This window comes from Salmo salar, chromosome ssa06, assembly GCF_905237065.1.
Source record: "Salmo salar chromosome ssa06, Ssal_v3.1, whole genome shotgun sequence".
NCBI classification, from domain to species: domain Eukaryota; kingdom Metazoa; phylum Chordata; class Actinopteri; order Salmoniformes; family Salmonidae; genus Salmo; species Salmo salar.
This window is the reverse complement of record NC_059447.1, coordinates 73,923,156-73,946,562: the sequence shown is the minus strand read 5'-3', so window position 1 is coordinate 73,946,562 and position 23,407 is coordinate 73,923,156. Positions and strand designations below refer to the sequence as shown.

Here is a 23,407-nt window from a genome sequence, read left to right as displayed (position 1 = left end):
GATGGATAGAGGAAGGGATGGATAGAGGGAGGGCTAGAGGAAGGGATGGATAGAGGGAGGGATGGATGGATAGATGGAGGGATGGATAGAGGGAGGGATGGATAGAGGGAGGGATGGATGGATGGATAGAGGGAGGGATGGATAGAGGGAGGGCTAGAGGAAGGGATGGATAGAGGGAGGGATGGATAGAGGGAGGGATGGATAGAGGGAGGGATGGATAGAGGAAGGGATGGATAGAGGGAGAGATGGATAGAGGGAGGGATGGATAGAGGAAGGGATGGATAGAGGAGGGATGGATAGAGGAAGGGATGGATAGAGGGAGGGATGGATAGCGGGAGGGATGGATAGCGGAAGGGATGGATAGAGGGAGGGATAGAGGAAGGGATGGATAGAGGGAGGGATGGATAGAGGGAGGGATGGATAGAGGAAGGGATGGATAGAGGGAGGGATGGATAGAGGGAGGGATGGATAGAGGGAGGGATGGATAGAGGGAGGGATGGATAGAGGGAGGGATGGATAGAGGGAGGGCTAGAGGAAGGGATGGATAGAGGGAGGGATGAAAGGATGGATAGAGGAAGGGATGGATAGAGGGAGGGCTAGAGGAAGGGATGGATAGAGGGAGGGATGGATAGAGGGAGGGATGGATAGATAGAGGGAGGGCTAGAGGAAGGGATGGATAGAGGGAGGGATGGATAGAGGGAGGGATGAAAGGATGGATAGAGGGAGGGCTAGAGGGAGGGAGGGAGGGCTAGAGGAAGGGATGGATAGAGGGAGGGATGAAAGGATGGATAGAGGGAGGGCTAGAGGGAGGGAGGGCTAGAGGAAGGGATGGATAGAGGGAGGGACAGACGGAGGGGGGCATAGAGGGAGGGACAGACGGAGGGGGGCATAGAGGGAGGGAGGGAGGGAGGGAGGGAGGGAGGGAGGGAGGGAGGGAGGGAGGGAGGGAGGGAGGGAGGGAGGGAGGGATGGATAGAGGAAGGATGGATAGAGGGGAGGGATAGAGGGAGGGATGGATAGAGGGAGGGATAGAGGGAGGGATGGATAGAGGGAGGGAGAGAGGGAGAGATGGATAGAGGGAGGGCTAGAGGGAGGGAGGGCTAGAGGAAGGGATGGATAGAGGGAGGGCTAGAGGAAGGGATGGATAGAGGGAGGGCTAGAGGAAGGGATGGATAGAGGGAGGGAGGGAGGGAGGGATGGATAGAGGGAGGGGGCTAGAGGGAGGGAGGGCTAGAGGAAGGGATGGATAGAGGGAGGGAGGGAGGGATGGATAGAGGGAGGGACAGACGGAGGGAGAGAGGGAGGGAGAGAGAGAGGGAGGGAGAGGGGGAGAGAGAGAGAGGGAGGGAGGGAGGGAGGGAGGGAGGGAGGGAGGGAGGGAGGGAGGGAGGGAGGGAGGGAGGGAGGGAGGGAGGGAGGGAGGGAGGGAGGGAGGGAGGGGGAGGGAGGGAGGGATCCTCTGCTTGGAATAGCACAGCACTTGGTAATAATTAAGAGCGCCAACACATGCATGATTCATTTGGTGTCAGGAATATGAAGAGCTACCTACCGTCTGTACTCACTGAAAGAATTTCACAGACATACAAACACTCCTACCCTCAGCCTGTGTTATTCTGGACATTGGTTGATGCAATGTAGAAGTGTATTGGATTGAATAACCTTAATTTTTTTTTTTACAAGACATGCTACCAATCATCTTGTCCAATTGCACAACCACCCATCTGATACCTGGTTGCCCGGCTATATAACAACCACATTTCTAAAGTAATCATTTGGGACAAGAGTTGGTCAGTTTCCCACACACGCACACCGCGTTTTACACACACACACACACACACACACACACACACACACACACACACACACACAGCCTGCTCCTCCGCTTGCCAAAACACTCCACACGGACCCCCTACCAGGTACTAAGCTCCCAAGCAATGCATACCTAGCAATGAAGGTTTTGGCACCCCCCAAATAAATTAAAAGCCGATAAATAAAATTGTTGTCGGCCAAAATTACCAGGAGGAAAAAAGTCCCATTGCAAAATAATGCTATTTATTCATTGATGGAAATACCAGATGTTGTAAATACATTTGACCGTCATGATTATCAGTCTATAGTTTAATTTGCATAATTTAGTGGAATTAAATTGGCCTGTGTGTGTTTTCGTTAGTCATCATGTATCTTATTCATCCAACACAACTATCACAAACGCACAGCATACAGAGCCTATTCTGAGCAGGATTTCTCCTGCAGAGCCTCAGCTGGGTGCTGCTGGAGTAAAACTTAGGCTTTTACAAGCCCATTCATTGCACAACAGTTCTAAATGCAATCGCGTGTTAAAAACCGTTTTGGTGCACAATTAAAGAGCTACTATTTGTATTTCTCAATTGGTAATTGAAGCGCGCCTCCCATTCACCATTCAAGTTCAGGAAACATCAGCATATCACCCACCACTTTACAATGTTAGCTGGAGGCAGTACACATTTTCAAAACATACTTCATTGTTTGAAACCTGAACGTTTCATTTCATATTATGGAGGCATGTTTTAACTTGCTACAAAGCAGCCTATAGGCAATGGAAACATTAAGGAAATTAGTTTATAAATACTTCATTAGGTGGCACGTGTGTTTCATGGTATGGGGAAGCTTACAATTTATCCTACCATGATTTTTCAGTTTCAATAATGTTTCTGTTGCTCAAAATCATTGTCACGTGGTTAATCAGAATAACTTTTAAATGTTGATAATTTTAAGTCAGGTTTAAGTCCACTAATGTGAGATCACCAGCCTCTGCCATATGGACACATTGATACACTGATCTATTGGTGGCTAAAGAAATTAGTGCATACAACTCACAGCCTTTAGGCCAATGCAGCAGTAAACCTAGAACTTCCATTGCTCTTTCAGACCGAGAAGCATCATTTTAATACACAGTATTATCATTTGCAAAGGGATGCTTAAAAAAACACTTTTCTACATTTCCGCACAGCAGGCCAGGTACTTCTATGCGTGCACAGGCAAGCATGCTCCCTCAACATCATCAGGACAGAGAAACCAGACACTCACATGGAGCACTCCAAACAAAACACAATGAAAGAAATTGGACAAATGTCGTAAATGGTTATGAAATAAATCAAAACTTGTTTCTTAAAAGTGTAGCAGGTTGTGAACTGTGCAAACGTCTCCCTTCCGAGAATTAGAACAGTAAATGACTGTGGAGAGGGACAGCCGAGGCCGTTGTGGAGAGAGCTGTGCCTATATATCCGCACGCCACCCCTTCCCTTCTTCTTGTCTCAACATTTTAAATTATACTCAAGACACATTATCTTCACACATATTTTAGATGCTTTTTACTGACAGCCAGAACTCCATAATCAGCTAGGCCTAATGCCACACATGCTGGCCAAATTGCAGACTTCCCAATTTAGGCATAAGCCTACGAGCTGGTGACTTTAAACAATCCACAGCAATTTCTTTAGAGGTTAATGATCCTCGATTCCTCTGTGGCTAAGTCTTGCTTTCTGGTGAAGTATATTGAATGATTATATTTCTGTATAGACAGGAGTAATTATCTAATTTTGACAAATGTAATTCCATTTACTTCCCATTTGGACCCACCGCTATGCCATTTCTCTCTTGTTCTATTGGTTTTCATTTCAAAGGCACAATCCTAGTCATATTATTAACCCATCCTAGTTGCTGCATCTTTAGATTCCCCCTCGAAGTTTAACATATGGAGCCGCAACCAGGTGCTCTGTTTAGAATGGCGTTTCCCCAGGTGCTCTGTTTAGAATGGCGTTTCCCCAGGTGCTCTGTTTAGAATGGCGTTTCCCCAGGTGCTCTGTTTAGAATGGCGTTTCCCCAGGTGCTCTGTTTAGAATGGCGTTTCCCCAGGTGCTCTGTTTAGAATGGCGTTTCCCCAGGTGCTCTGTTTAGAATGGCGTTTCCCCAGGTGCTCTGTTTAGAATGGCGTTTCCCCAGGTGCTCTGTTTAGAATGGCGTTTCCCCAGGTGCTCTGTTTAGAATGGCGTTTCCCCAGGTGCACTGTTTAGAATGGCGTTTCCCCAGGTGCTCTGTTTAGAATGGCGTTTCCCCAGGTGCTCTGTTTAGAATGGCGTTTCCCCAGGTGCTCTGTTTAGAATGGTGTTTTCCAACGAATTGCGTATTGGCAAATGTTTGAGATGCATTGCCATAATCTAAAAGTGATTTCTGTCATTCTGAACACAGTAGGCACCCTAATGGCTTATGCACCCAATGAATAGGGGTCCGGTACATCTCTCAGAGAGTAACCCAATGAATAGGGGTCCGGTACATCTCTCAGAGAGTAACCCAATGAATAGGGGTCCGGTACATCTGTCAGAGAGTAACCCAATGAATAGGGGTCCGGTACATCTGTCAGAGAGTAACCCAATGAATAGGGGTCCGGTACATCTGTCAGAGAGTAACCCAATGAATAGGGGTCCGGTACATCTGTCAGAGAGTAACCCAATGAATAGGGGTCCGGTACATCTGTCAGAGAGTAACCCAATGAATAGGGGTCCGGTACATCTGTCAGAGAGTAACCCAATGAATAGGGGTCCGGTACATCTGTCAGAGAGTAACCCAATGAATAGGGGTCCGGTACATCTGTCAGAGAGTAACCCAATGAATAGGGGTCCGGTACATCTGTCAGAGAGTAACCCAATGAATAGGGGTCCGGTACATCTGTCAGAGAGTAACCCAATGAATAGGGGTCCGGTACATCTGTCAGAGAGTAACCCAATGAATAGGGGTCCGGTACATCTGTCAGAGAGTAACCCAATGAATAGGGGTCCGGTACATCTGTCAGAGAGTAACCCAATGAATAGGGGTCCGGTACATCTGTCAGAGAGTAACCCAATGAATAGGGGTCCGGTACATCTCTCTGAGAGTAACCCAATGAATAGGGGTCCAGTACATCTCTGAGAGTAACCCAATGAATAGGGGTCCGGTACATCTCTCAGAGAGTAACCCAATGAATAGGGGTCCGGTACATCTCTCAGAGAGTAACCCAATGAATAGGGGTCCGGTAAAGTTCTCAAATGGCTGGTAAATTAAAATCTTCCTGGTCACGTTCTCCGTCGCCACGTTTTCCCTGTGTCACACACTCCCGGTAGCGTGTGCGTACAGGACTTTGAGTGAGGACCGTCGCCTGCCTCATGCTGGGAATATTATTAAAGGGCTGGAGCCAGCAGGAAGAGATGCAGTGTGTGTGCCAGACAGGAACAGGTGGTTTCTTGCTTAACACCCACACACACAGTCTCTATCACACGAGCGCAAGCACACACACACACACACACACACACACACACACACACACACCAGGCCCAAGACAGGCAGCTCCATTGAAATGGACTGGAGCTCAGCCGCCATCGTGTTCCATTATTGAACTATTGATCCACTGTGTTCTCACCATCTGGGGTCAGGGTACTGCAAGGCAGCCATCTTTAAGACTGCCACCCTAGCTGTGAGTTGTAGCTACTGAGGTACAAGCAGTCCATCGCATATATAGGGCAGCATAGTGTGCAATTGTCTCTACTGGTGAAATGATGGTTTTATCAAGCTCTACTGTTTGGTTGGGGTGGCGAGAGAGAGAGAGAGAGAGAGAGAAGCCCCAGGGTCTCAGCGCGATGTATAGTCTGTAGGTGTTTCTCAATATGCATACTACTGTGCTCCACACACACTCATGCTCTGAGTGCTTTCTCCGACCACGTTCTCTTGAGTGTGTTCTTGTGAGGATGAGTGTGTGGAGAATGCTTAAACAATACATTTGAGAAGCACTCACACTCCCCCTACTGTATTACCTCACGCTGCACCTCCCCATTCACTGAACCTTCTTCAAAGATATACACAATGGAAATGTTTTAATTCAGAATTATCAGCTAGATATGTGAACTGTAATAATCTAGCTAGCCAGCTAGTTTAAGAGCCAAAAATGACATTTACATTACATTTTACATTTACATTTAAGTCATTTAGCAGACGCTCTTATCCAGAGCGACTTACAAATTGGTGCATTCACCTTATGATATCCAGTGGAACAACCACTTTACAATAGTGCATCTAAATCTTTTAAAGGGGGGGGGTTAGAAGGATCACTTTATCCTATCCCAGGTATTCCTTAAAGAGGTGGGGTTTCAGGTGTCTCCGGAAGGTGGTGATATGACATAAAACTAATATTATGCGAGATAGATGTCAATTCCTTGTGGGTAGCTAGCTAACGATTATTTTTGGCCATCTGGCTAGCTAACAGTACTAGACGTTAATAAGTCAATAGGGCTAACTGGTTATGGGCTTGCGATCTACGCTACGTAGGCAGATAAACATGCCAAAATTAATACAGCATGTATTTATTAACGTTAAATATTAATATTAAATATTGTAGTCAGGCAACATATGAGATGTGAATAAGCAACATTTAATTCCTTAGTCTGAGTATTTTCTCTTGCTTCAGCTCAAAAAATGGCCGCCATTGATTTCAAGAAATGTAGCCACATTTTTTACGTTCCGTTGAAGCTTGCATCGATCCATGTTTAAAAATATGTACAAACAAAGTACGCATTTAAGAAGTGCCCTCGGTGCTCCGTTTCACATACTTTGATTTGGACTCATACTCCGACACTCCTGTGTGCCAATTTGCATGCTTGGAGCACGGTAGTATGCATTTTGAGGAACACCCTCAGTGTCACACAGCAGTTTGTCACCTCACATGTCAGCAGCCGCTGATAATGATACGAGCCGATCAATAGATAATCCCATCCATAGTCCTGGATATAAAGGAGATCAGTCACGCTGTTCTCACTCACTCTCGCCCCGTGTTCACGCACACAGCATGCACGCTCCTGATAGGCCAACATTAATCTGCCCTGCATTAATGTGTCTAATCCTTCCAAAGGGGAACTTCTGCTACTGATCAACGTGTGTCTGTGTGCATGTGGTTGCTATAAATTAGGGCAGAGGCAGATGTTCCATGCCTTGTGTTGCGGGGATATTTGTGGTCTAACATTGTAGTGTTCAATGGACGGACACCAACACAGACGGACCAACCCACACACACCCACGGGGACACCCACACAGACGGGGACACCCACACCCACGGGGACACCCACACCCACGGGGACACCCACACCCACGGGAACACCCACACAGACGTTGACACCCACACCCACACAGACGTTGACACCCACACACACACACAGGGGGACACACACACAGGGACACCCACAGGGACACACACACACACACACAGGGACACACACACACACAGGGACACACACACACACAGGGACACACACACACACACACACACACACACGACACACACACACACACACACAGGGACACACACACACAGGGACACACACACACAGGGACACACACACACAGGGACACACACACACACACACACACACAGGGACACACACACACACACACACAGGGACACACACACACAGGGACACACACACACACACACACACACACACACACACAGGGACACACACACACACACACACACACACACACAGGGACACACACAGGGACACACACACACACACAGGGACACACACAGGGACACACACACACACACAGGGACACACACACACACACACAGGGACACACACACACACAGGGACACACACACAGGGACACACACACACACACACAGGGACACACACAGGGACACACACAGGGACACACACAGACACACACAGGGACACACACACACACACACACACAGCACACACACACACACAGGGACACACACAGGGACACACACACACACACACACGGACACACACACACAGGGACACACACACACACAGGGACACACACACACACACAGGGACACACACACACACAGGGACACACACACACACAGGGACACACACACACACAGGGACACACACACACACAGGGACACACACACACACAGGGACACACACACAGGGACACCCACACAGATGGGGACACCCACACAGATGGGGACACCCACACAGATGGGGACACCCACACAGATGGGGACACCCACACAGACGGGGACACCCACACAGACGGGGACACCCACACAGACGGGGACACCCACACAGACGGGGACACCCACACAGACGGTGACACCCACACACAGAGACGGGGACACCCACACACAGAGATGGGGACACCCACACACAGAGATGGGGACACCCACACACAGAGATGGGGACACCCACACCCCCACACAGACGAGGACACCCCCGCCCACAGACGGGGACACCCCCACACAGACGGGGACACCCCCACACACGCGGGGACATCCCCCACACACGCACAGACGGGGACACCCCCCACACACGCGGGGACACCCCCCACACACGCACAGACGGGGACACCCCCCACACACGCGGGGACATCCCCCACACACGCACAGACGGGGACACCCCCCACACACGCACAGACGGGGACACCCCCCACACACGCACAGACGGGGACACCCACACGCACAGACGGGGACACCCACACGCACAGACGGGGACACCCACACGCACAGACGGGGACACCCACACGCACAGACGGGGTCACCCACAAACACTGTGGATAATGCTTAGAGAGCCGGTCCAGCAAAGCCCCTGGCACAGAGAAACATGAGGACAGGATTCTGGTGGGCAGCCTCAGTGATCCATCCAGCCGGTGCGTCTTGGCCAACTTAGCAGCAGGTCACCACTCTGCTCCTCTTCCTGCCAGCCTTACTGGTCACTGGGACACAATTGACTGACCACTGAAATATTCTCTGAACACAACACAACAGGTCATCAGGCTTCACAGAGTACACAGCAAACTCAGAGGCACAACTCAATCAGTAGGCCTAGGTTACACACACACCAATCCCAAAGGAATGAATGCTCTCTAAATGACCAGAGACGACAGTTCCTCAGGGGTCCTCCTCTCAAAAAGGACAGATATACCCCACTCTGAGACCAGCACACAACACTGCTGACCATGTCAGGGTCTCTCTCACACACACAAACAGCGCTGTGAGTAATTCTAGCACCCCAGGATGGTCAGCCATGGCTACCACTGAAGGAGGTGGTCAGTGTTGCCCCCAACAGAAATATGAGGCAGAGAAGTGATCTGACTGATAGAGATCAGGCTGGATGCTAGATGGCCTGAGCAGTGTGCCATTATCATACACTGGGTGGCTCACAGTGGGACACACAGACGGCTATTAAGACTCTACAGGCGAAAATGTAAGCCAACCGCTCAGCTCGGTTGTTGACACTCCAAGAAGGTTTTCTGATGACTTTCGTTGCCTAATACTTTTCTGCCTTTGTGCACAGACCTCTAACTCTGTATGACATACATTAATGCCAAAAGGACATAATGAACACAGTTGGAAGTACAAAGACCAGCATCAATCAGCTACATCATTACATTGCCATTCCATTCGTCTCACATATGATCTCTCATTCCCCTCAGTGAGGTTATATGATGGGAGAGGCTGCTGTGCTCTGTGTGGGCTGCCTACATTTATACGATTTGCCTAAAACACGACGCGCTCCCATTCTCCTCAGCAAGCTGTTATGCCAAGTGAGGCGCTACAGCGAGGCACTGTGAGTTAAATACTGTGGAACAAATGAGGATTTCCACAGCAGGTACAAGACCAGAGCTTACAGATCACTATTCCCATTGTGTCTCAGGATGAGAGACTGTAGTTTGACATTCACAGAAAGTTTTCAAGCTAATTCCTAAATCTGGATTCCTGGAAAAAGCCATTTAGCAAAAAAAATAGTCAGAGAATAGAAGCAAATGCTGATTTGATGAGGATCTAATCTCTGGTGGACAGACAACGTAACATAAATGGTATCATAACGTCTGTCAAAAGAGTATGGGATGCGACAACTAACGAGCAACAGTAGTTCCAGTGCTTTGGTTTTCCTTCGCTGGTTATTTGGACATTGGGTGAAGGTGGTGCTTTGGTTTTCCTTCGCTGGTTATTTGGACATTGGGTGAAGGTGGTGCTTTGGTTTTCCTTCGCTGGTTATTTGGAGAAGGTGGTGCTTTGGTTTTCCTTCGCTGGTTATTTGGACATTGGGTGAAGGTGTTGCTTTGGTTTTCCTTCGCTGGTTATTTGGACATTGGGTGAAGGTGTTGCTTTGGTTTTCCTTCGCTGGTTATTTGGACATTGGGTGAAGGTGTTGCTTTGGTTTTCCTTCGCTGGTTATTTGGACATTGGGTGAAGGTGTTGCTTTGGTTTTCCTTCGCTGGTTATTTGGACATTGGGTGAAGGTGTTGCTTTGGTTTTCCTTCGCTGGTTATTTGGACATTGGGTGAAGGTGTTGCTTTGGTTTTCCTTCGCTGGTTATTTGGACATTGGGTGAAGGTGTTGCTTTGGTTTTCCTTCGCTGGTTATTTGGACATTGGGTGAAGGTGGTGCTTTGGTTTTCCTTCGCTGGTTATTTGGACATTGGGTGAAGGTGTTGCTTTGGTTTTCCTTCGCTGGTTATTTGGACATTGGGTGAAGGTGTTGCTTTGGTTTTCCTTCGCTGGTTATTTGGACATTGGGTGAAGGTGTTGCTTTGGTTTTCCTTCGCTGGTTATTTGGACATTGGGTGAAGGTGTTGCTTTGGTTTTCCTTCGCTGGTTATTTGGACATTGGGTGAAGGTGTTGCTTTGGTTTTCCTTCGCTGGTTATTTGGACATTGGGTGAAGGTGTTGCTTTGGTTTTCCTTCGCTGGTTATTTGGACATTGGGTGAAGGTGGTGCTTTGGTTTTCCTTCGCTGGTTATTTGGAGAAGGTGGTGCTTTGGTTTTCCTTCGCTGGTTATTTGGACATTGGGTGAAGGTGTTGCTTTGGTTTTCCTTCGCTGGTTATTTGGACATTGGGTGAAGGTGGTGCTTAGTGGGGGAGGGGATTTTATGCAATGATTTAAAGCTGAATGTTTTCGGAAGGGGAAGGGCTTTCACTGAGATTTTCCATATAGGGTTAAGGAGACTTCACTAGTCTCGTTAGTATCTTCTCATGCATCTCCCCCCAGAACCTAATCGAGCATTTGATACAATTACACAAGGTTTTTGATTCTGGGTTTCCAAGATTAATGCGGGTGAAATTATTATTTTCCATTTGGCATCAAGTAGTCTCACAGTAAGTCACCACACCACAACACTACTGCTCATCAACCTTTGATAACAGGGGGTGGAAAACAATATAATGTTCATTCCAGATCAATCAAACAGACTTTAAATGATGCCATAGATATGATAAACACTAAGTCAAACCTGTTGGGATTTTCACTGCATCACAATAAGTGGTACGCTAGTGTGCATATTGGAAAAGAGCCATTGTCACTATTGGTAGGGTATGTGCTATCCGGGATCCTTGGGACGTCCCTAACCAATTGAAGTTGAAACTGTAAACGGCTACGGCAAGGGATAAAGCAAGGGCTAAGATAAGGGTTAACCTCTTTAGGCTAGGAGGCAGTATTTTGACGTCTGGATGACAAGCGTGCCCAAAGTAAACTGCCTGTTACTCAGGCCCAGAAGCTAGGACATGAATATAATTGGTAGATTTGGATATTAAACACTAAAGTTTCTACAACTGTTAAAATAATGTCTGTGAGTATAACAGAATTGATAAGGCAGGCAAAAACCCGAGGACAAACCATCCAAAAAAGAAAAGAAAAAAAATTCTGCCCACCATTGATTCCTATGGCTGTCATTTTTAAAATAAAGGGAAAACCTCCCAGATTGCAGTTCCTAGGGCTTCCACTAGGCTTCCACTAGATGTCAAGTCTTTCTAGTGAATGCGCGTACTTTGTTGTTTATCTCCGGTAATGACAATAACAATTCTCCGTCTTAAATTTTATCGTTTACTTACGTATTAGGGTACCTGAGGTTTTATTATAAACATTGTTTGACTTGTTTGGAGAAGTTTATTGGTAACGTTTGGGATTCATTTTGTATGCATTTTGAAGGAGGGAAACCGGTGGATTATTGAATGAAGCGTGCCAGCTAAACTGAGTTTTTGGGGATATAAAGGACTTTATCGAACAAAATGACCATTTGTGATGTAGCTGGGACCTTTTGGAGTGCCAACAGAAGAAGATTTTCAAAAGACAAGTGATTAATTTTAGCGCCATTTCTGACTTTCGTGACGCATCTGCCTGGTTAGAAAATGTTAATGCTTTTGTGTGCTGGGCGCTGTCCTCAGATAATCGCATTGTGTGATTTCGCCATAAAGCCTTTTTGAAATCTGACAGCGGCTGGATTAACAAGAAGTTAATCTTTTAACTGATGTATGACACTTGTATTTTCATGAACGTTAAATATGACTATTTCTGTAATTTGAATTTCGCGCTCTGCAATTTCACCAGAAGTTGTCGAGATGGGACGCTAGCGTCCCACTGATCCACAATAAGTTTTAAGATAGGGACTACCCAAAGATTCCAGGTTACACTGACCCCATTGGTAGCCTAAGCTGTCATTTATTTTGGGCCGATAGGGTACATTTACATGGAACGCTATGGACTGGATCCTGTCTTACAGATAGAAACACAGCGTCCTTCGCGTTGACTGAAGTGGATTTTGTGTAACAGATGCAGTGCACACGCACACCAGTGAATTACATGACGTCTGGTCTGTCCTAGACAGAGACTGGTGTAATGACTTGTTTGGTGAGAAATGTGTTCTGCGTCTGAGTAAATGCATCTTTCTCCTCACTAATGGAGATACGGCATGTAGCCTTGTCGAGTGCGGCTCCAGCAGCAATTTAATATAATTAAAAAGCGTCTGTTCTTTCACTGGCTTAATGTGACTAATGTCGCTTAATGCGATGGAGCCACGGTTTGTGTGTGCGCGTGTGTGTGGTTAGGGAAGTTAATATGCTCAGTGGAACGAGGAGACATTAGCTAGTTAATTATTCAGACTGGGGAAAAGAGAGAGATGGAGGATAAATACTTCAGACAGACACAGCAGCATCAACAACAACCAGCCTCATTCTCATATTATTACTCAATGGTAACTCCGTTATGACAATAACAATGCAGCATGTTTGTGTTGGTTTAGGGGCTTTTAGCAGATTTCATAGGCAGAAGACTTGTAGCCATCAGGCATGACTGATCAGATGGAGATATAATAAATCGGATTCAAGCTGACACTTTCAGAGGCTGTGTTTAGCTTCTTCCATAAGCCTGCTTTTATGGATCAAAGGCATGATTATGCCATCAAAGGCATGAAATCAGATGATGACAGGGTGACATTATGCCACTTGGGATCATCTAGAAGCCATCTATCTGCTATTCTGCAGATTGGGCAAAGACGAACCAAGGGAGACTTCTGCATCTACAGGATTCCGACAGGATTGTGTCCATAAATCTTCCCACCTGGTCCGGCACATATTTTCTGAGCAACCATCTTGATCAATCAGCAAAGCTGAGAGAAACACCAGCACAGGTAATTCTCCATATTAGCCTTCTTAGTACTGGTGGCCCATCTTCTGATGAATGCAGGAATTGGGTAACTAGCTAGGTCCATAAGAATATCTATTACAGTTCTTCAACACAAGTGAACGTGCCCCTGGTGCCAGACTTCGCTGGCTGCATTATAGGAAAACAATGAAAGTAAACGCCCAGAGCTGTGTGTGCGCTCATGTGTGCATGGTGATTATTTACGCTTACGCTCAGAGGTAAGGCTGCTCTTTAAATCTGCTCTACTGTCTGTTTATCAGAGCCTACCCTTCTGTAAATCTGCCTTAATCAGAACAGCAATGGAGACATCGTTACAGAAAACCCACTGCCAGTCTGCTGCCGACCATGACAGCCCTGGAAAGTAATTTGGGGCGGTTGAGATTTCCCTAAACCCACAAACACTCTTCAAACAATGTGCCATTCAACCTGCCTGACCATACAGCCGCTTTGATTGATCTGATAGGCTACCTGAAGAAAGAAAAATGCAGTGGAATCAACATTAGATCTGGTATTATATACACTTAAGATTTAGCACCACCCGGTGGTCGATGTATTTAACAGCATCTAGCTTTAGCTTCTTTTATGGTACTTTGTTTTTTGGTGGTGAAAAAGGAACCAGGAAATTATTAAGATGAGGTTCATTGCTGAATGGTTGCAGTAATGATGGTGGGAAATGATGTATCATAAATGTCTTTTAACATTGAAAAAAAAATGTGTCGAGTTTCCCCATCTGTGGACGTTCCCTTTCCCGCATGAAAAAAAAGACCATCTTTGAAAACATTCTCAAAGATAGTGACACAAGAGGGGGAACGACCACAGAACCTTGACCCTTCCCCCCCCCCAATGGGAAACTACCCAGTAACAGCTGGCTCTGGTGTACTCTGTAAAAGAGAAATAACACCACGAGGCTATATCTGCCAAGCCAGTAATTTAACTATTTTGGATATTTCATCAATTGAAACACTGAAGGGTTTTTCTAAAGCCTATCACTGACATGGTTTTTAAATGGAGTTTGGCTGGCTGTCAAATGGCTGATACATACACCATAAGGAGAACAGTACACTGCTAAAACACTTGAAATTGCATAAATTCAGAGGCAAGGATATGGAGAGAAACCTGTATACTGCCTAGCTGTCTGGATTGGTCGTAGTCTGCATTGATTGATTAGGATAACTGAAATAGAACAGTCTTAGGTTTGGACAAAAGATGATGCTTAACACTTACTATAACAATAATATGTCTCAACTTGGTTGGTACTATAGCACATCATCCAGAGTGATTCAGTGGTACTACATTTAGTCTATGAAAAACCATGTGGAAATCAAACACACAACTCTAAGTCTCTCTGGATAGGAGCATCTGTAAAATGAGTCAAACGTCATGTAAATGGCTCCAACCATCAGAAGTACACTTTGTTGCTATATTCAAACCCCCTCATCCCTCACCCCCTGCAGGGTCTCTTCCTCTGGCAACAACCACCCAGTACAGTCTGACTCATTGGACATGCAAGCAGGCGTCAGCCATAGCTGCTCAATCATCCAAACGCAGCTGCTCCAGGCCTGTTTCAGACATTTACTATGATAACCATCTGCAGCTATCTGCATGGCATGTCAATAACACAGGCAATATTCAACACATGTCCAGAAGACAAACAAGTAGGGCTGTGTAACATGAGCTGAATTAAAACAAAGAGATGGGGGAGAGAGGAAGGGATGAGGAGAGAGAGAGAGAGAGAGAGGGATGAGGAGAGAGAGAGAGAGAGAGGGATGAGGAGAGAGAGAGAGAGAGAGGGATGAGGAGAGAGAGAGAGAGAGAGGGATGAGGAGAGAGAGAGAGAGAGAGGGATGAGGAGAGAGAGAGGGATGAGGAGAGAGAGAGAGAGAGGGATGAGGAGAGAGAGAGGGAGGGATGAGGAGAGAGAGAGGGATGAGGAGAGAGAGGGATGAGGAGAGAGAGGGATGAGGAGAGAGAGGGAGGGAGGGATGAGGAGAGAGAGGGAGGGAGGGATGAGGAGAGAGAGAGGGAAGGATGAGGAGAGAGAGAGGGAGGGATGAGGAGAGAGAGGGAGGGATGAGGAGAGAGAGAGGGAGGGATGAGGAGAGAGAGAGAGGGAGGGATGAGGAGAGAGAGAGAGGGAGGGATGAGGAGAGAGAGAGAGAGAGGGATGAGGAGAGAGAGAGGGAGGGATGAGGAGAGAGAGAGAGGGAGGGATGAGGAGAGAGGGAGAGATGAGGGAGGGATGAGGAGAGAGGGAGGGATGAGGAGAGAGGGAGGGATGAGGAGAGAGGGAGGGATGAGGAGAGAGGGAGGGATGAGGAGAGGGGGGATGAGGAGGGGGGATGAGGAGAGAGAGGGATGAGGATAGAGATGAGAGAGAGCAAGATGAAGAGAGGCGAAATGAAGAGAGAGCGAGATGAAAAGGGTGCGAGATGGAGAGAGAGCGAGAGAGATGAAAAGAGGGATGAGGATAGAGGGAGGGATGAGGAAAGAGGGAGGGATGAGGATAGAGAGATGAAGAGAGGAGAGATGAAAAGAGAGGAGAGATTGAGAAGACTAGTCCTGAGAGAGCTATTCACACTGTTGTCAGCTCATCTGCAACCTAAAACAATAAATGGAAGAGAAAAGGCATCATGGTTGATTTTACATTAATTTCACGCTTGGTGCAACAATGTTCCATCTGTGCCCACAAAATGGCAGCTTTGGCTGAGAGCTCATAGCTGGATGGCTTTGGGGATTTCATTAGCCAGCACCACGGGGGGGGCTGGCCGATGGGGGACACAGTTGTGAGTAAATCTGCAGGTCCAGTTCTTATAACATTAAGAATCACAGCGGTTCGGATGGGGATTTTTGTACTCGGACAGTGCCAGCAACTTCCATTTTCCATTTATAAAATAAGAGGGATATTATGTACTGGGGAGATTCAGATGAAACTGTCTGTTCTAATTTATCCACCTGGGGTTTGAGCTTAAGGCCCTTCCTCATGTCTTTAAAACTAAACTATTAGACAGACTTGTATAACAGTTATGTAAAAAAGCACAGACAGAGTATCCAGTTTAGTATTTATTTCTTTAAACTAATTTCACAGCTATTGTCTGCTACCATAAGGAACATCCATCCATACTGCTGTACCAACAAGCACTTTAAAAACGTAATCATTTAAAAACTCCTGATTCCCCCCTGATCTTTGCTACGCTAATTGTGTATTCTGCTACCTGGTGGTTCCGTAAAGCTGGAAATCTCCTCTGTGCGCTCTGAAACATTCTATTTGGCAATATCCACTGACCAAGGGGGAACTGTGAATGTGAAAGGACCAGCTCATTATCTCCTAGCCCTGGACTGTTCCTTTGTAAATTATAACTTTACCTGGATCCTAATAAGTGTAAAATGGAAATACACTAAAATATTTACAGTTGAAGTAAGAAGTTTACATACACTTTAGCCAAATACATTTAAACTCCTGACATTTAATCCTAGTAACAATTCCCTGTTTTAGGTCAGTTAGGATCATCACTTTAATTTAAGAATGTGAAATGTCAGAATAATAGTAGAGAGAATGATTTATTTCAGCTTTTATTTCTTTCATCACATTCCCAGTGGGTCAGAAGTTTACATACACTCAATTCGTATTGGTAGCATTGCCGTTAAAATGTTTAACTTGGGTCAAACGTTTTGGGTAGCCTTCCACTTGCTTCCCACAATAAGTTGGGTGAATTTTGGCCCATTCCTCCTGACAGAGCTGGTGTAACTGAGTCAGGTTTGTAGGTCTCCTTGCACACACACGCTTTTTCAGTTCTGCCCACAAATTTTCTATTGGATTGAGGTCAGGGCATTGTGACGCCCACTCCAATATCTTCACTTTGTTGTCCTTAAGCCACAACTGGAATTATAACTGAAATAATCTGTCCGTAAACAATTGTTGTAAAAATGACTTTTGTCATACAAAGTAGATGTCCTAACCGACTTGCCAAACTATATTTTGTTAACAAGAAGTTTGTGGAGTAGTTGAAAAATGATTTTTAATGACTCCAACCTAAGTGTATGTAAACTTCCGACTTCAACTGTGTGTGTGTGTGTGTGTGTGTGTGTGTGTGTGTGTGTGTGTGTGTGTGTGTGTGTGTGTGTGTGTGTGTGTGTATATATGTATACATGTACACACACACACACACACACACTTCCGTTCAGGGTCACATAGAAATGTCCTTGTTTGTCAAAAAAAGCACATTTCTTGCCCATGAAAATAACATAAAATTGATCAGAAATACAGTGTAGACATTGTTGTAAATGACTATTGTAGCTGGAAACGGCAGATTTTTTATGGAATCTCCACATAGGCGTACAGAGGCCCATTATGAGCAACCATCACTCCTGTGTTCCAATGGCATGTTGTGTTAGCTAATCCAAGTTTATCATTTTAAAAAGGCTAATTGATCGTTAAAAAAACCTTTTGCAATCATGTTAGCACAGCATTTTAAAAAACTGGCCTTCTTTAGACTAGTTGAGTATCTGGAGCATCAGAACTTTCTTCTGAAACTCGGTAGTCTATTCTTGTTCTGAGAATTTAAGGCTATTCCATGCGAGAAATTGCCAAAAAACTGAAGATTTCGTACAACGCTCTGTACTACTCCCTTCACAGAACAGCGCAAACTGGCTCTAACCAGAAAAGAAAGAGTGGGAGGCCCCGGCGCCAACTGAGCAAGAGGTCAAGTACATTAGAGTGTCTAGTTTGAGAAACAGACGTCTCACAAGTTCTCAACTGGCAGCTTCATTAAATAGTACCCGCAAAACACCAGTTTCAACGTCAACAGTGAAGAGACGAATCCGGGATGCTGGCCTTCTAGGCAGAGTTCCTCACACACAAAAGATTGGACATCTACTCATTCTAGGGTTTTCCTTTAGCTTGACTATTTTCTACATTGTAGAATAATAGTGAAGACATCAAAACTATAAAATAAGATGTGGAACATTGTAGTCACCAAAAAAGTGTTAAATAAATCAAAATACATTTTATATCTGGTATTCTTCAAATTAGCCACCCTTTTCCTTGATGACAGCTTTGCACACTCTTGGCATTCTCTCAACCAGCTTCATGAGAAATGCTTTTCCAACAGTCTTGAAGGAGTTCACACATATGCTGAGCATTTGTTTACTGCTTTTCCTTCACTCTGCGGTCCAACTCATCCCAAACCATCTCAACTGGGTTGAGGTCGGGTGATTGTGGAGGCCAGGTCATCTGATGCAGCACCATCACGCTCCTTCTTGGTCAAATAGCCCTTACTTGTTTTATTTCACAAGGCAGGCCAGTTGAGAACAAGTTCTCATTTAAAACGGCGACCTGGCCAAGATAAAGCAAAGCAGTGCTACACAAACACAGAGTTACACATCAGATAAAACAAACGTACAGTCATAACCCAATAGAAAAAGCTATATACAGTGTGTGCAAATGTAGTAAGATCACAGCCTGGAGGTATGTTGGGTTATCCTGTTCAAAAACAAAATGATAGTCCCACGAAGCGCAAACCAGATGGGATGGTGTATCGCTAAAGAATGCTGTGGTAGCCATGCTGGTTAAGTGTGCCTTGAATTCTAAATGAATCAGTATCACCAGCAAAGCACCCCCACACCATCACCTCCATGCTTCACGATGGGAACCACACATGCAGAGATCATCCGTTCACCTACTCTGCGTATCACAAAGAGACAGCGGTTGGAACCAAAAATCTCAAATTTGGACTCAGACCAAAGGACATATATTTCCACTGGTCTAAATCTCCATTGCTCGTGTCTTTTGGCCCAACCAAGTCTCTTCTTATTGGTGTCGTTTAGTGGTTTCTTCGCTGCAATTCAACCATGAAGGCCTGATTCACCTAGTCTCTTCTGAACAGTTGATGTTGAGATGTGTCTGTTAGCATTTATTTGGACTGCAATCTGAGGTGTAGCAGAGCAAACTCTGGGTCTTCCTTTCCTGTGGTGGTCCTCATGCGAGCCAGTTTCATCAGAGCGCATGATGGTTTTTGCGACTGCACTTGAAGAAACTTTCAAAGTTCTAGAAATTTTAAAGTAATGATGGACAGTCATTTCTCTTTGCTTATTTGAGCTGTTCTTGCCATAATATGTACTTAGTATTTTTCCAAATAGGGCTATATTCTGTATACCAACCCTACCTTGTCACAACACAACTGATTGACTCAAACGCATTGAGGAAAGAAATTCCACAAAATGTACATTTAACAAGGCACACCTGTTAAATGAAATGCATTCCAGGTGACTGACTACCTCATGAAGCTGGTTGAGAGAATGCCAGAGTGTGCAAAGCGGTCATCAAGGCAAAGAGTGGCTACTTTGAAGAACCTCAAATATAACATGTATTTTGATTTGTTGAAAAATGTTTTGGTTACTACATAATTCCATGCGTGTTATTTCACAGTTTTGATGTCTTCACTAATATTCAACAATGTAGAAAATAGTAAAAATAAAGAAAAACCCTTGAATGAGAAGGTGTCCAAACTTTTGACTGGCACTGTATATCTATACACACAAAACTATGTGGACACCGCTGCAAATTAGTGTACACAGCCATGCAAATTCCATAGACAAACATTGGGAGTAGAATGGCCTTACTGAAGAGCTCAGTGATCTGGAGTGATGAATCACGCTTCACCATCTGGAACTCCGACAGACGAATCTGGGTTTGGGGGATGCCAGGAGAACGCTACCTCCCCCAATGCATAATGCCAACTGTAAAGTTTGGTGGATGAGGAGCAAAGGTCTGGGGCTGTTTTTCATTGTTCAGGCTAGGCCCCTTAGTTCCAGTGAAGGGAAATCTTAATGCTACAGCATACAATGATGTTCTAGACGACTCTGTGCTTTTAACTTTGTGGCAACAGTTTGGGAAGGCCCTTTCCTGTTTCAGCATGACAATGCTCCCGTGCACAAAGCGAGGTCCATACAGAATTTGTTTGTCAAGATCGGTGTGGAAGAACTTGACTGGTCTGCACAGAGCCCTGACCTCAACCGCCGACTGCGAGCCAGGCCTTATCGCCCAACATCAGTGCCCGACCTCACTAATGCTCCGTGGCTGAATGGAAGCAAGTCCCTGCAGCAATGTTTCAACATCTAATGCCTACATACTCAACTGGCGGACAGCAGACCGGATCCTGACCCAGAACGGGGTTTGTTAGTACGTCGATAAATTACATTATCCATCCGGACCATTGCCACCTAGAAAATGTGTGACCTGACCTTCTCAAATAGTACTTGAATACCCCTGATCTAGTGGAAAGCCTTCCCAGAAGAGTGGAGGCTGTTATAGCAGCAAAGAGGGGACCAACTCCATATTAATGCCCATGATTTTGGAATGAGATGTTCAAAGAGTAGGTGTCCACATACTTTTGGTCGTGTAGTGTACACAGCTCCTTACACACCAAAATACTCTTCTCCTTAACATGAGTCCATGTGATGTGTGTGTGTGTGTGTGTGTGTCCCTTGAGAGGCTTGTGGGTCAGCTGGTCTTGTTTCGTAGGTAGCAGCAGCTGGGGTACAGCATGCCTGGATGAGCATACAAACTACCTCTGTCAGGGTCCACATGTTCACACACACACACACACACACACCCCTCCAGCGCGGTGAGGAGGACTTCTTCACTGGTCTGCACCACTAGTGCATTTACTAGGGCAGACATGGCTACCATGAAAAACACGCTTTCCATAATCATGTTTTTTTAGGAACATATGCATACTGGACACGAGGTCATCCACATTGGATAGGTAAAGCATATGGGTTTCCAGGTAAAACATATGTTTCCATGAAGGTGAATAGAATTTTCCATGAGGGGTACAACAAGTATTGTTCCCTGAGCAGTCAGTCAATAGGTTAATCTGTGTGTGGGGGGGGGGAATACAGTTTTCTGAACACAACTCTGAGCTCCAACAATAGGGCTCTTTACTTGACCAGAGGAATACTTGTACAGACAGTGACAGAGCTTGAGGAGGACAAATCCTTGGCATTCAACAGAAAGGAAAGGCTGAGAAAGTTTTGTTCCGAGTGTGTATTCTTTCTGAATGTACACATTAGAAATACTATGTCTGTATTTACTTCACCTCAACTATATCGTCAAGAAGGAAAGAAAGTGTTTACTTAGGAAATAAATAAAATGCTGTCTTTGCTCATCAAGGTCTTCTGATGGATTGGCAGACAGGGGAGAATACGATAAGGGTAGAGAGAGGACGAGAGAAAAGGATGGAGAGAAAAGGATGGTTGTTTCCACAGAGGTGAGTGGAGGCAGGCAGAATGGGAAAGAGCAAACAGGCAGGAAGTAACACATTCAGCCTCCAGTGGGCTGTCGCCTTGGGCTCCATATTGACTGACGTGGAGGACACACAAAGCTAACACCTTACTTGTCCTTTTTCTACACTCACATGCCCTCCCATTGGGTCGCAGTGTTGTTGTTGGTGAATCTGTTGAAATTCTAAATTGTTGTATCAGGAGTTATGTGCATGCTTCCACAAATAAAAATACAGACACTTCTAATCCAGATTGAGAGTGTAAATGGATTTGGTTACTCATCGTAAGGGAAAATTCAACACTGAAGAAAGCAGAATGTGGAGGGAAAATGCATTAGCGTGAACTCTATACAGGCCTTATTGAACGCCATTTTACAACCTACAGATTTAAATAAATTGTGAAAAGTGCTATTATTGTAACAGCATTGTTCAATCATGCCAGAAGAGTGTTCTCCTTGAATCATGTTGGAGTTCATAGAAGAATGCTCAAAATAATTTTAAAAAAGCTAATGGGCTCTCCAATCATGGCTAAAAGGGGACCGCTAGACACTCACCGCTAGACACTACTTGTTTTTTTTTCTTCCAGTTTACCTGCATAATTATGAGTGACGAGAGGGTGTTTCAGACATAATTATGCCCTATAGCTAGCTGGATTTTTTATTTTCATGACGGGAGAGTTCATCCAATGACGTCACTGGTTGATTGAGCCTGCTTTCGGATCTAAAATTGAATCAAGTCATGTTTTGTAGCCTTTTGTGTTTCGCCAATTGCGTGATCACGCTAGCAGCAAGTAGATATTGTTGTCCTTGTTAAATAGAGCCATGGACTTTTCTCAACGATGTTCCCATTTACCAGGACATTGCAGCACATCAAGGTTGATTCAATTTCCCTGGCTTTGTCAAGACTACAGCCTGATGGGAGTTACACTTCCTTGATCCCACACTCGAAGGCAGGCTTTATAAACAAGGGTGTTACTAGTTTAGAAGAGCTATGTTACAGTGCACTGAGATTGCTAAATAATTTGGCTGCTTCTGAGAATTCCTCTTTCCAAGAAGAGCTGGCTGACTACATTTTTTTATGTTCTTTCACATAGGAACATACAGTCCTATTTATTTGAGCCAGAAGACACAAAAAGGAGTTGAGACAGCTGGGGGAAAAAAGAATTGCGAGACCAGCAAGCATTTGCAGCCTAGACAAATTGGACCAGGACTCAGGACAAGTACAGTGCATTTGGAAAGAATTCAGACCCCTTGTCCTTTCACATTTTGTTACATTACAGCCTTATTCTAAAATGGATTAAATAGTTTTCCCCCCCATCAATCTACACACAATGCCCCATTATGACAAAGCAAAAACAGGCTTAGACATTATTGCAAATTTATAAAAATAAAAAAAATAACTAAAACTAATATCACATTTACATAAGTACTCAGACCCTTTACTCAGTACTTTGTTGAAGCACCTTTGGCAGTGATTATAGCCTCGATGCTTCTTGGGTATGACGCTAGAAGCTTGGAACACCTGTATTTGAGGAGTTTCTCCCACTCTTCTCTGCAAATCCTTTCAATGCTCCATTCATCTTTCCCTCGATCCTGACTAGTCTCCCAGTCCCTGCCGCTGAAAAACATCCCCACAGCATGATGCTGCCACCACCATGCATCACAGTATGGATGG

At 45.4% G+C, this 23,407-nt stretch overlaps 1 protein-coding gene across 2 annotated transcripts in view; it reads right to left on the bottom strand.

Annotated features, from left to right (window-relative positions):
• atad2b (ATPase family AAA domain containing 2B) overlaps positions 1-23,407 on the bottom strand; it is a 135,688-nt gene that overhangs the window by 45,538 nt on the left and 66,743 nt on the right. The window lies entirely within an intron of this gene.